We start from the raw sequence: 13552 nt of genomic DNA, 5'->3' as shown, positions 1-13552 counted from the left end.
GAACCAAGATTTTTCCCTCAACTACGAGAGGAGGTAAGGAACTGCCATCTAGCTCTGCACTTGATTCACCTTCTGTTTTGAGTAAACTTGTGACACCTACACCTGCTATTCATTCTGATATGTTGCATGCTATTGATGATGCCACTTCTGCTTTGGATGATACTTATGATGAAACTACTTCTATGCTTGATACTATTGTGCCACTAGGTGAATTTCTCGATTAACAACTTGCTAGGGCTAGAGAGAATGAAATTATTAAAACTGATAATATTTATGAATGTGATGATGAAGATTCTCCCCTTAGATATGAACTGCCTGTTGTTCCTGAGGGTTATGTTATGGATGAAGAAACTGCTAGAGACTTCTTAGCTTGCAATGATAGATCTGATCTGAAGAAATTATTAGCTAAGCTTAAAGAAAAGTCTTTGAATGCTAGAATGAAATATGACCCTGCTTTTTGTACATCACCTATCTTTATTACTGATAAGGATTATGATTTCCCTGTAGATCCTAAGTTAATTACTTTGGTTGAATCTGATCCTTTTTATGGCCATGAATCTGAAACTGTTGCGGCTCATCTTACTAAATTAAATGATATAGCCACCCTGTTTACTCATGATGAGAAAACTCGCTATTACTTTATCCTTAAGTTGTTTCCGTTCTCATTAAAGGGTGATGCTAAGACATGGTTTAATTCTCTTGATCCTGGTTGTGTGCGTAGTCCCCAGGATATGATTTATTACTTCTCTGCTAAATATTTCCCCGCTCATAAGAAACAAGCTGCCTTAAGGGAAATATATAATTTTGTGCAAATTGAAGAAGAGAGTATCCCACAAGCTTGGGGGAGGCTTCTCCGATTACTTAATGCTTTGCCTGATCATCCTCTCAAGAAAAATGAAATACTTGATATCTTTTATAATGGACTAATTGATGCTTCCAGAGATTACCTGGATAGTTGTGCTAGTTGTATTTTCAGGGAAAGAACTGTTGATCAAGCTGAATTGCTATTGAATAATATGTTAACTAATGAAAATAATTGGACACTTCCTGAACCAGCTCCTAAGCCAACTCTGAAGAAAAGGGGTATTCTATTTCTTAGCCCTGAAGATATGCAAGAGGCAAATAAATCTATGAAAGAAAAATGTATTAAAGCTGAAGATGTTAAGAATTTACCACCTATTGAAGAAATACATGGTCTTGATAACCCGACACAGGTAGTAAAGGTAAATTCTCTCTATAGATTTGATAAATGTGAAATTCCATTTACTAAGTTTGCTAGCCAATGCTTGGATGAGTTTGATGAATTTATGGTTAAACAAGAAAATTTCAATGCTTATGTTGGTAGACAATTGAAACACAATGCTGATATGCTTGAACACTTGAGTGATTATATGTCTAGAGTTAAAGGTGAACTTAAACTTATTAGTAAACATGCTTCTATGGTTACCACTCAAGTAGAACAAGTACTTAAAGCTCAGAATGATTTGATCAATGAATTAAATAATAATAAGAATGATAATGCTGTTAGAGTTATGACTAGCGGTGGTAAAATGACTCAGGAACCTTTGTATCCTGAGGGCCATCCTAAGAGAATTGAGCAATATTCTCAGAGAACTAATGTTGATGCACGTAGTCCTTCTAAGAGGAAGAAAAAGAAAAATGATAGGACTTTGCATGCTTCTAGTGAACCTGTTGTTGACACACCTGAGATTCCCAATGATATTTCTAATTCTGATGCTGAAACACAATCTGGTAATGAGCATGGACCTATTGATAATGTTAATGATGATGTTCATGTTGATGCTCAACCTAGCAATGATAATGATGTAGAAATTGAACCTGTTGTTGATCTTGATAACCCACAATCAAAGAATCAGTGTTATGATAAGAGAGACTTTGTTGCTAGGAAGCACGGTAAAGAAAGAGAACCATGGATTCAGAAACCCATGCCTTTTCCTCCTAAACCATTCAAGAAAAAGGATGATGAGGATTTTGAGCGCTTTGCTGAAATTATTAGGCCTATCTTTTTGCGTATGCGTTTGACTGATATGCTTAAAATGAACCCTTATGCTAAGTATATGAAGGAAATTGTTACTAATAAGAGAAAGATACCGGAAGCTGAAATTTCCACCATGCTTGCTAATTATACTTTTAAGGGTGGAATACCAAAGAAACTTGGAGATCCAGGAGTACCAACTATACCATGCTGCATTAAAAGAAACTATGTTAAAACTGCTTTATGTGATCTTGGAGCCGATGTTAGTGTTATGCCTCTCTCTTTATATCGTAGACTTGATTTGAATAAGTTGACACCTACTGAAATATCTTTGGAAATGGCTGATAAATCAACTGCTATACATCGGTATTTGTGAGGATGTGCCTGTTGTGGTTGCAAACATTACTATTTTAACAGACTTTGTTATTCTTGATATTCCCGAGGACGATAGTATGTCAATTATGCTTGTAGACCCTTTTTGAATACTGCAGGGGCTGTTATTGATTGCAACAAAGGCAATGTCAATGTCACTTTTCATGTTAAAGGCAATGAACATACGGTACACTTTCCGAGGAAACAACCTCAAGTCCATAGTATCAATTGTATTGGAAAAATTTCAACAATTACTATTGAAGGTTTCGAATTTCCTCTTCCCAGTGTCAAGAAGAAATATGATATTCTTATTTGTTGGGGATGTGCATATCCCCGTTGAGGTAACATAGTGTTATTCGAAAATTCTTCGGTTTCATGTTATACGAAATGAGTTTGTTAACAAGACCCGATCAACCTTGTTGGTGGATTCCTTCTGATGAGCATGAGATGGATGAAGTTAGAAAACACAGCTCTCTGTACCCTCTTTTTACTTTCTGTTATTTATATTAAATAAAGAAAAAATAGTATTTTTTGTCTGTTTCCTGAATTATCCATGAAATAAAAAATACCCCGAAAATAAAAGGTCTCCAAATGCCCCGAAATTTAAATACGATTTTTTCTATAATATTTGAGAATATCTGGCACTAAGAACACAACAGGGGGAGCAGCTACATGCCCACGAGGGTGGAGGGCGCGCCCACCCCCTGGGCGCGCCCCATCTCTCATGGACCCCACGTGGGTCCCCTCCACTTATTCCAGCCACCACACACTCCTTCTTCCTCCCAAAAAATCACTAGAGAGCTCAAACCCGAGTTCTTGCTCATCTTGCTGCCATTTTCGATCTCCTTGCTCAAAGCTCCATTCGCAAAACTGCTCTGGGGTATTGTTCTTCGGTATGTGACTCCTTCAATGGTCCAATTAGTTTTTGTTCTAGTTCTATATTCATTGCAAATTTTTGCTGCTTAGGTGACCCAGTTCTTGAGCTTGCATGCCAATTTTATGTGGTCAAAAGTAATTTTAATGCATGATATAGCCTTTAGACACTTGTAGGAGTAGTTTCTATCAATTTTGTTGAGTTTGGTTCACTTTTATTTTTGAGTTACTAAAAATTTCAGAAATTTTTCAAAGGAAGAAATATGTTTAGGAAAATGTACCAAGGTGGTTCCTCAAGGAAGCAAGGACCCAGGCATGCAATACGCGAGCCGGACAATGAACTACCAAGAGATGCTCAAGTGTGGCCTTGTGAATGGCCGTTAGAGGACTTCATGGTTCGAGCAGGAATCAAGGAGGAATTTGAAGCATATGTGCATAACACCGATCTTGAGAGCTTCGTGGCAGATAAGTGCCCTCAGTACCTCTATTTAACCGATTCATTTGTGAGAAGGTTTAAATTTACATCATCACACAATTCTAAAACTGTCCTATTTGATCTTTATGACAAATCTTATACCATGGACTTAGAAGATTTTAATACTGCTTGTAAACTCCCATAGTGGGATAATCTTAGTGAACCTCACAAATCTGATTATCAAGACTTTCTTGCTAGTATAACTGTGGGGGAATCTAGGGAAATCACGCAAGCTACCATAGGGAGCATTCACTTTCTTGCGATACATTATTTTGCTCTCTTCATAGGTAGATGCATAAAAGGTAAGGACGAGGCATGTCACATGTGTGTTCCTGATCTTAGTGTTCTCAAGAGCGCGGTATTAGGAGATAGACAATATAACTTGGGGGCCATTGTTGAACGTAGGCTGCATAATAATAGTATTGATGGAGATTTCTTTGGTGGAATTTATGCAACCCGTTTAGCTAATTTTCTTGAGATACCCATACGTGGAGATGATATTGAGTTGCTGATACGTCTCCAACGTATCTATAATTTTTGATTGCTCCATGCTATATTATCTACTGTTTTGGACATTATTGGGCTTTATTATCCACTTTTATATTATTTTTGGAACTAACCTATTAACCGGAGGCCCAGCCCAGAATTGCTGTTTTTTGCCTGTTTTAGAGTTTCGAAGAAAAGGAATATCAAACGGAGTCCAAACGGAATGAAACCTTCGGGAACATGATTTTCTCAATGAATAAGACTAGAGAGACTTGGACCCTACGTCAAGAAATAAAACAGGAGGCCACGAGGTAGGGGGGAGCGCCTGCCTACCCTAGGCGCGCCCTCCACCCTCGTGGGCCCCCTGTTGCTCCACCGACGTACTCCTTCCTCCTATATATATCCACGTACCCCCAAATGATTAGAACAGGAGCCAAAACCCTAATTCCACCGCCGTAACTTTCTGTATCCATGAGATCCCATCTTGGGGCCTGTTCCGGAGCTCCGCCGGAGGGGGCGTCGATCATGGAGGGCTTCTACATCAACACCATAGCCCCTCCGATGAAGTGTGAGTAGTTTACCTCAGACCTACGGGTCCATAGTTAGTAGCTAGATGGCTTATTCTCTCTTTTTGGATCTCAATACAATGTTCTCCCCCTCTCTTGTGGAGATCTATTTGATGTAATCTTCTTTTTGCGGTGTGTTTGTTGAGATCGATGAATTGTGGGTTTATGATCAAGTCTATCTATGAATAATATTTGAATCTTCTCTGAATTCTTTTATGTATGATTGGTTATCTTTGCAAGTCTCCTCAAATTATCAGTTTGGTTTGGCCTACTAGATTGATCTTTCTTGCAATGGGAGAAGTGCTTAGCTTTGGGTTCAATCTTGCGGTGTCCTTTCTCAGTGACAGTAAGGGCAGCAAGGCACGTATTGTATTGTTGCCATCGAGGATAACAAGATGGGGTTTTCTTCATATTGCATGAGTCTATCCCTCTACATCATGTCATCTTGCTTAAGGCGTTACTCTGTTTTTAACTTAATACTCTAGATGCATGCTGGATAGCGGTCGATGAGTGGAGTAATAGTAGTAGATGTAGGCAGGAGTCGGTCTACTTGTGTCGGACGTGATGCCTATATACATGATCATACCTAGATATTCTCATAACTATGCTCAATTCTGTCAATTGCTCAACAGTAATTTGGTCACCCATCGTAGAATACTTATGCTCTCGAGAGAAGCCACTAGTGAAAGCTATGGCCCCCGGGTCTATCTTTATCATATTGATCTCCTACTACTTAGTTATTTCCTTTGCTATTTACTTTGCCTTTATTTTACTTTGCATCTTTTATCATAAAAATACCAAAAATATTATCTTATCATATCTATCAGATCTCACTCTCGTAAGTGGCCCTATAGGGATTGACAACCCCTATTTGCGTTGGTTGCGAGGATTTATTTGTTTTGTGCAGGTGCGAGGGACTCGCGCATAGCCTCCTACTGGATTGATACCTTGGTTCTCAAAAACTGAGGGAAATACATACGCTACTTTGCTGCATCATCCCTTCCTCTTCGGGGAAAACCAATGTAGTGCTCAAGAGGTAGTAAGAAGGATTTCTGGCGCCGTTGCCGGGGAGGTCTACGCAAAAGTCAATATACCAAGTACCCATCACATACCCTTATCTCCCGCATTACATTATTTGCCATTTGCCTCTCGTTTTCCTCTCCCCCACTTCACCCTTGCCGTTCTATTCGCCCTCTCTCTCTCTATCCTCCCTCTCCCTCTCTATTTGCCTCTTTTTGCCCGCTTGCTTTTTGTTTGCTTGTGTGTTAGTTTGCTTGCTTGTCGTGATGGCTCTACCTAAATTTGGTGACCTTCACCTTAAAAGATTAGAAGAGATCGAAAGCAATGTTAGGAGTTTCATGGTCTTGCAATTTGAACATAATAGTTTCTTCAGAAACGAGCTTAAAGAACAAAAAAGTTTTATGAATTTTATGAATAAAGAGCTTGATGATATGTCTAAAGACTTCGATGCATTAAGATCCCAAATTGCTCATCTTGAGAAATTAACTGCTGAAATTTCGGATAGGCAGGCTACCTTAGTTAATAAGATGGCCGCTAAACCGGATTGCTATGAAAATAAAGATGAAGATCTAAAAGTTATTGATGTGTCCCCTATTAAATCTTTGTTTTAAAATATGAATATTGATAATAATGGGACTGAATATGATCCACCTTTACCTAGAAGGCGTTCCAAGAATTCGGAATTTGTTGATCTTGATGCTAAATTTGATAAAAGTGGGATTGAAGAAATTAAAACCCTAGATGTTGCTAAACCAACTATTATGGATTTCAAGGAATTTAACTATGAAAATTGCTCTTTGATTGATTGTATTTCCTTGTTGCAATCCGTGCTAAATTGTCCTCATGCTTATAGTCAAAATAAAGCATTTACTAAACATATCATTGATGCCTTGATGCAATCTTATGAAGAAAAACTTGAATTGGAAGTTTCTATCCCTAGAAAACTTTATGATGAGTGGGAACCAACTATTAAAATTAAAGGTCATGAGTGCTATGCTTTATGTGATTTGGGTGCTAGTGTTTCCACGATTCCTAAGACTTTGTGTGATTTGTTAGGTTTCCGTGATTTTGATGATTGCTCTCTAAACTTGCACCTTGTGGATTCCACTATTAAGAAACCTATGGGAAGAATTAATGATGTTCTTATTGTTGCAAATAGGAATCATGTGCCCATAGATTTTATTGTTCTTGACATAGATTGCAATCCTTCATGTCCTATTATTCTTGGTAGACCTTTCCTTAGAACGATTGGTGCAATTATTGATATGAAGGAAGGAAATATTAGATTCCAATTTCCATTAAGGAAGGGCATGGAACACTTTCCTAGAAAGAAGATTAAATTACCTTATGAATCTATTATGATAGCCACTTATGGATTGCCTACCAAAGATGGCAATACCTAGATCTATTCTTGCTTGTTATGCCTAGCTAGGGGCGTTAAACGATAGCGCTTGTTGGGAGGCAACCCAATTTTATTTGTATTCCTTGCTTTTTGCTCCTGTTTATTAATAAATAATTTATCTAGCCTCTGTTTTGGTTGTGTTTTTTGTGTTTAATTAGTGTTTGTGCCAAGTAGAACCGTTGGGAAGACTTGGGGAAAGTCTTGTTGAACTTGCTGTAAAAAACAGAAACTTTAGCGCTCACGAGAACTGTTGTCATTTTTATTTGGAGAGTGATATTTAGTTAATTCTTTTTTAGATGATTAATAGATAAATTTCTCACGTCCAGCAATTTATTTTAGAATTTTTTGGGTCCAGATCTTGCGCTAGCTACAGATTACTACAGACTGTTCTGTTTTTGACAGATTCTGTTTTTCGTGTGTTGTTTTCTTATTTTGATGAATCTATGGCTAGTAAAATAGTTTATAAACCATAGAGAAGTTGGAATAAAGTAGGTATAACACCAATATAAATAAAGAATGAGTTCATTACAGTACCTTGAAGTGATCTTTTATTTTTTCTTTCGCTAACGGAGCTCACGAGATTTTCTACTTTAAGTTTTGTGTTGTGAAGTTTTCAAGTTTTGGGTAAAGATTTGATGGATTATGGAACAAGGAGTGGCAAGAGCCTAAGCTTGGGGATGCCTATGGCACCCCCAAGATAATCTAAGGACACCTAAAAGCCAAAGCTTGGGGATGCCCCGGAAGGCATCCCCTCTTTCGTCTACTTCTATCGGTAACTTTACTTGGAGCTATATTTTTATTTACCACATGATATGTGTTTTGCTTGGAGCGTCTTGTATGATTTGAGTATTTTCTTGTTAGTTTACCACAATCATCCTTGTTGTACACATCTTTTGAGAGAGCCATACATGATTTGGAATTTGTTAGAATACTCTATGTGCTTCGCTTATATCTTTTGAGTTATATAATTTTGCTCTAGTACTTCACTTATATCCTTTTAGAGCACGGTGGTGGATTTGCTTTATAGAAACTATTGATCTCTCATGCTTCACTTAGATTGTTTTGAGAGTCTTAAATAGCATGGTAATTTGCTAAATCCTAATATGCTTGGTATACAAGATTAATAATAAAACTTTCTTATGAGTGTGTTGAATACTATGATAAGTTTGATACTTGATAATTGTTTTGAGATATAGAGATGGTGATATTAAAGTCATGCTAGTTGAGTAGTTGTGAATTTGATAAATACTTGTGTTGAAGTTTCTAATTCCCGTAGCATGCACGCATGGTGAACCGTTATGTGATGAAGTCGGAGCATGATTTATTTTTTTGATTGCCTTCCTTATGAGTGGCGGTCGGGGACGAGCGATGGCCTTTTCCTACCAATCTATCTCCCTAGGAGCATGCGTGTAATACTTTGCTTTGATAACTTGTAGATTTTTGCAATAAGTATATGAGTTGTTTATGACTAATGTTGAGTCCATGGATTATACGCACTCTCACCCTTCCACCTTTGCTAGCCTCTCTAATACCACGCACCTTTCGCCAGTATCATACACCCACCATATACCTTCCTCAAAACAGCCACCATACCTACCTATTATGGCATTTCCATACCCATTCCGAGATATATTGCCATGCAACTTTCCACCATTCCGTTTATTATGACACACTCCATCATTGTCATATTGCATATCCCGGTACACCGCTGGAGGCATTCACATAGAGTCATATTTTGTTCTAAGTATCGAGTTGTAAGAAAAATAAAAGTGTGATGATCATCATTATTAGAGCATTGTCCCAGTGAGGAAAGGATGATGGAGACTATGATTCCCCCACAAGTCAGGATGAGACTCCGGACGAAAAAGAAAGAAAAGAGGCCATAAAAAAAAGAAAAGGCCCAAATAAAAAAAATGAGAGAAAAAGAGAGAAGGGACAATGTTACTATCCTTTTACCACACTTGTGCTTCAAAGTAGCACCATGATCTTCATAATAGAGAGTCTCTCATGTTATCACTTTCATATACTAGTGGGAATCTTTCATTATAGAACTTGGCTTGTATATTCCAATGATGGGTTTCCTCAAATTGCCCTAGGTCTTCATGAGCAAGCAAGTTGGATGCACACCCACTTAGTTTCTTTTTGAGCTTTCATATACTTATAGCTCTAGTGCATCCGTTGCATGGCAATCCCTACTCACTCACATTGATATCTATTGATGGGCATCTCCATAGCCCGTTGATACGCCTAGTTGATGTGAGACTATCTTCTCCCTTTTTGTCTTCTCCACAACCACTTTCCACCTATAGTGCTATATCCATGGCTCACGCTCATGTATTGCGTGAAGATTGAAAAAGTTTTGAGAATGTCAAAAGTATGAAACAATTTCCTGGCTTGTCATCGGGGTTGTGCATGATTTAAATATTTTGTGTGGTGAAGATAGAGCATAGCCAGACTATATGATTTTGTAGGGATAACTTTCTTTAGCCATGTTATTTTGAGAAGACATAATTGCTTTGTTAGTATGCTTGAAGTATTATTATTTTTATGTCCATATGAACTTTTGTCTTGAATCTTTCGGATCTGAATATTCATACCACAATTAAGAAGAATTACATTAAAATTATGCCTAGTAGCACTCCGCATCAAAAATTCTGCTTTTATCATTTACCTACTCGAGGACGAGCAGGAATTAAGATTGGGGATGCTTGATACGTCTCCAACATATCTATAATTTTTGATTGCTCCATGCTATATTATCTATTGTTTTGGACATTATTGGGCTTTATTATCCACTTTTATATTATTTTTGGGACTAACCTATTAACCGGAGGCCCAGCCCAGAATTGCTGTTTTTTTGCCTGTTTTAGGGTTTCATAGAAAAGGAATATCAAACGGAGTCCAAACGGAATGAAACCTTCGGGAACGGATTTTCTCAATGAATAAGACCAGAGAGACTTGGACCCTACGTCAAGAAATAAAATAGGAGGCCACGAGGTAGGGGGGCGCGCCTGCCTTCCCTAGGCACGCCCTCCACCCTCATGGGCCCCCTGTTGCTGCACCGACGGACTCCTTCCTCCTATATATATCCACGTATCCCCAAACAATCAGAACAGGAGCCAAAACCCTAATTCCACCGCCGTAACTTTCTATATCCACGAGGTCCCATCTTGGGGCCTGTTCTGGAGCTCCGCCGGAGGGGGCATCGATCACGGAGGGCTTCTACATCAACACCATAGCCCCTCCGATGAAGTGTGAGTAGTTTACTGTAACGCCCTCGATGCGGCTATATCTCCTACGTGTCGAAGCATGACTTAGAGGCATAACCGCATTGAAAGCAATGTCGCAAGTAAGGTAATCTTCACAACATCCCATGTAATATAGATAATAAAGGGAAAGGTACATAGTTGGCTTACACTCGCCACGTCAAACAAATTACATAAATAGCATTACATCATCCAATCACTCATGGTCCGACTACGGTACCAAAATAAAAGATCAACCCAACAAGCGACATGGTCCCGATTGCCCCAACTGGGCACCACTACTGATCATCAGGGAAAGACACATAGTAACGGCGTGAGTCCTCGTCGAATTCCCACTTGAGCTCAAGCGCATCATCTGGAACGGAGTCATCGGACCCTGCATCTGGTTTGGAAGTAGTCTGTGAGCCACAGGGACTCAGCAATCTCGCACCCTCGCGATCAAGACTATTTAAGCTTATAGGTAAGGCAAGGTAATATGTGGAGCTGCAACAAGCGACTAGCATATATGGTGGCTAACCTGTTCGCAAAAGAGAGCGAGAAGAGAAGGCAAAGCACGAACGAAGAACTAGAGAACAAACTACGGCAAGCATTACTCCAACCCCGGGTTCACTTCCCGGACTCCGCTGAGAAGAGACCATCACGGTAACACACATAGTTGATTCATTTTAATTAAGTTAAGGTTCAAGTTATCTACAACCGGACATTAACAAATTCCCATCTGCCCATAACCACGGGCACGGCTTTCAAAAGTTCAAATCCCTGCAGGGGAGTCCCAACTTAGCCCATGACAAGCTCTCACGGTCAACGAAGGATATTCCTTCTAGCGGGAAGACCCGATCAGACTCGGAATCCCGGTTACAAGACATTTCGACAAGGTAAAACTAAACCAGCAACACCGCCCGAATGTGCCGACAAATCCCGATAGGAGCTGCACATATCTCTTTCTCAGGGCACACTCAGATTGTCCAAGGTACGGGTAGGCCAGCCCAGAGTTGCCCCTGGTGGCCACTGGCAGCTGACAGGTTGGACCAACACTCAGAGGAGCACCGGCCCGGGGGGGGGGGGGTTTAAATAAGATGACCCTCGGGCTCCGGAAACCCAAGGGAAAAAGAGGCTAGGTGAAAAATGGTAAAACCAAGGTTGGGCATTGCTGGAAGAGTTTTATTCAAGGCGAACTGTCAAGGGGTTCCCATTATTACCCAACCGCGTAAGGAACGCAAAATCCGGGAACATAACACCGATATGACGGAAACTAGGGCGGCAAGAGTGGAATAAAACACTAGGCAAAAGGCCGAGCCTTCCACCCTTTACCAAGTATATAGATGCATTAAGATAACAAGATAATATAATGATATCCCAACAAGAAAATAATGTTCCAACAAGGAACGATCTCCAATCTTCACCTGCAACTAGCAACGCTATAAGAGGGGCTGAGCAAAGCGGTAACATAGCCAATCAACGGTTTGCTAGGACATGGTGGGTTAGAGGTTTGACATGGCAATTTGGGAGGCATGATAAGCAAGTGGTAGGCATCGTAGCATAGGCATAGCAAAAGAGCGGGCATCTAGCAAAGTAAAGATAGAAGTAATTTCGAGGGTATGATCATCTTGCCTGCAAAGTTGTCTAAGTGACTGGATCCTCGAAAGCAAACTCAACGGGATCCTCGTTAGCGAACTCGTCTCCCGGATCTACCCAAACAAGACAAACAAGCAAAAGTAACACAATCAACCACGTGCAAGGCTCAAACAACATGATGCAAACATGGTATGCTATGCGGGATGCGATATGTGATGCATATGCAAGATTTGACAAGGAATGAAAGAACCTGGCCTCAACTTGGAAATCCAAGAGTGCCACTTTAAAGGTGAGGTGATTTCGGTTGAAATCGATATAAAGATCACCGGAATCGGATGCACGGTTTGGAAATGGCAAGCCAAACAAATATGGCACCGGTCTGCGATAAACAGTAAGTAGCCATCTAAATGCAACAAGTTAAATATGCTAAAACACTCAATCATGGAAAAACAACACATGGCAGGGATCTACTCATAAGGCTTGACAAAATATGAACACTAAGCTACGGCCAATTCATCCCTTAACAGGTTCAAACAAGCATGGCAAAAGTGCAATTGATAAACATATTTCAGACTTAGTGAAATTAACACTAGTCTGGAATTTCAGATCAGGTAGCCCACTTTGAAGCATGAAAACTATATTCTACAGGAACTTAACATGGCAAAGTAAGGCATGGAATGGAGCTACTCAAAGATCTTAACAAAACTCCCTTAGTGACCTTGAGCCAAAAGGGATCAGAAAATACAATTGCAAGCATGTGAACATGGCAAAAACATAATCAGATCTCAGACTTACAGAAAAACTGGAACATGCAAATCTATAACAAGTAGGCATGTTTACGAGCTCGATGCACTCACTACAGAGCAAGGCATGACAATCTAAGCATACACCCATCAATAATACATGTTATATAAGCTAGACATGGCAAGAACAACAACATAGCATGCACGGATCAACAACAACATCCTCGGCAAAATCGCTAACAAGTAGACAATCTGCCCAGATTTATGAAATAGCAAAAGTAGAGCTCGATTGACTCAAGCTAGGGTTCTCCATAATTGCAAACAAAGACATGGATGGATAGAGCACTACAGTATTAACAAATCATCCTTAATGATCATCCTCAAAAGAGGCACGGATCACTAGGAAACAACATGAACATATGGCGTATTGATAAGAACAGATCAAGGACTTAGTGAAATTCCTAAGTCCCTAAAATCAGCATTAACAAATGCACTACTTTGCAAGCTTGTGCTAGTCACCGCACACATCACAAAAATACATGGATAGCACCTCTGGAAAGATGGCAAAGCATATAACAAAACTCATGTAGAGCTCAGGGGCATATCATGCACACATTAATCATGACAAAAATGACAAAAAGCTATTTGGAGCAGCAGATCTGACAATTAACTCAAATAGCACTCTTCCAACAGCATTTCAGACATCAAGATGAGCTCGAATGAAAATGATGCAATGAGATGAAATGATGTGCTCTCTGAGACGAACATTTTGATATGC

Source organism: Triticum urartu, chromosome 1, assembly GCF_003073215.2.
Source record: "Triticum urartu cultivar G1812 chromosome 1, Tu2.1, whole genome shotgun sequence".
Classification (NCBI taxonomy): domain Eukaryota; kingdom Viridiplantae; phylum Streptophyta; class Magnoliopsida; order Poales; family Poaceae; genus Triticum; species Triticum urartu.
This window is presented reverse-complemented; position numbering follows the sequence as displayed.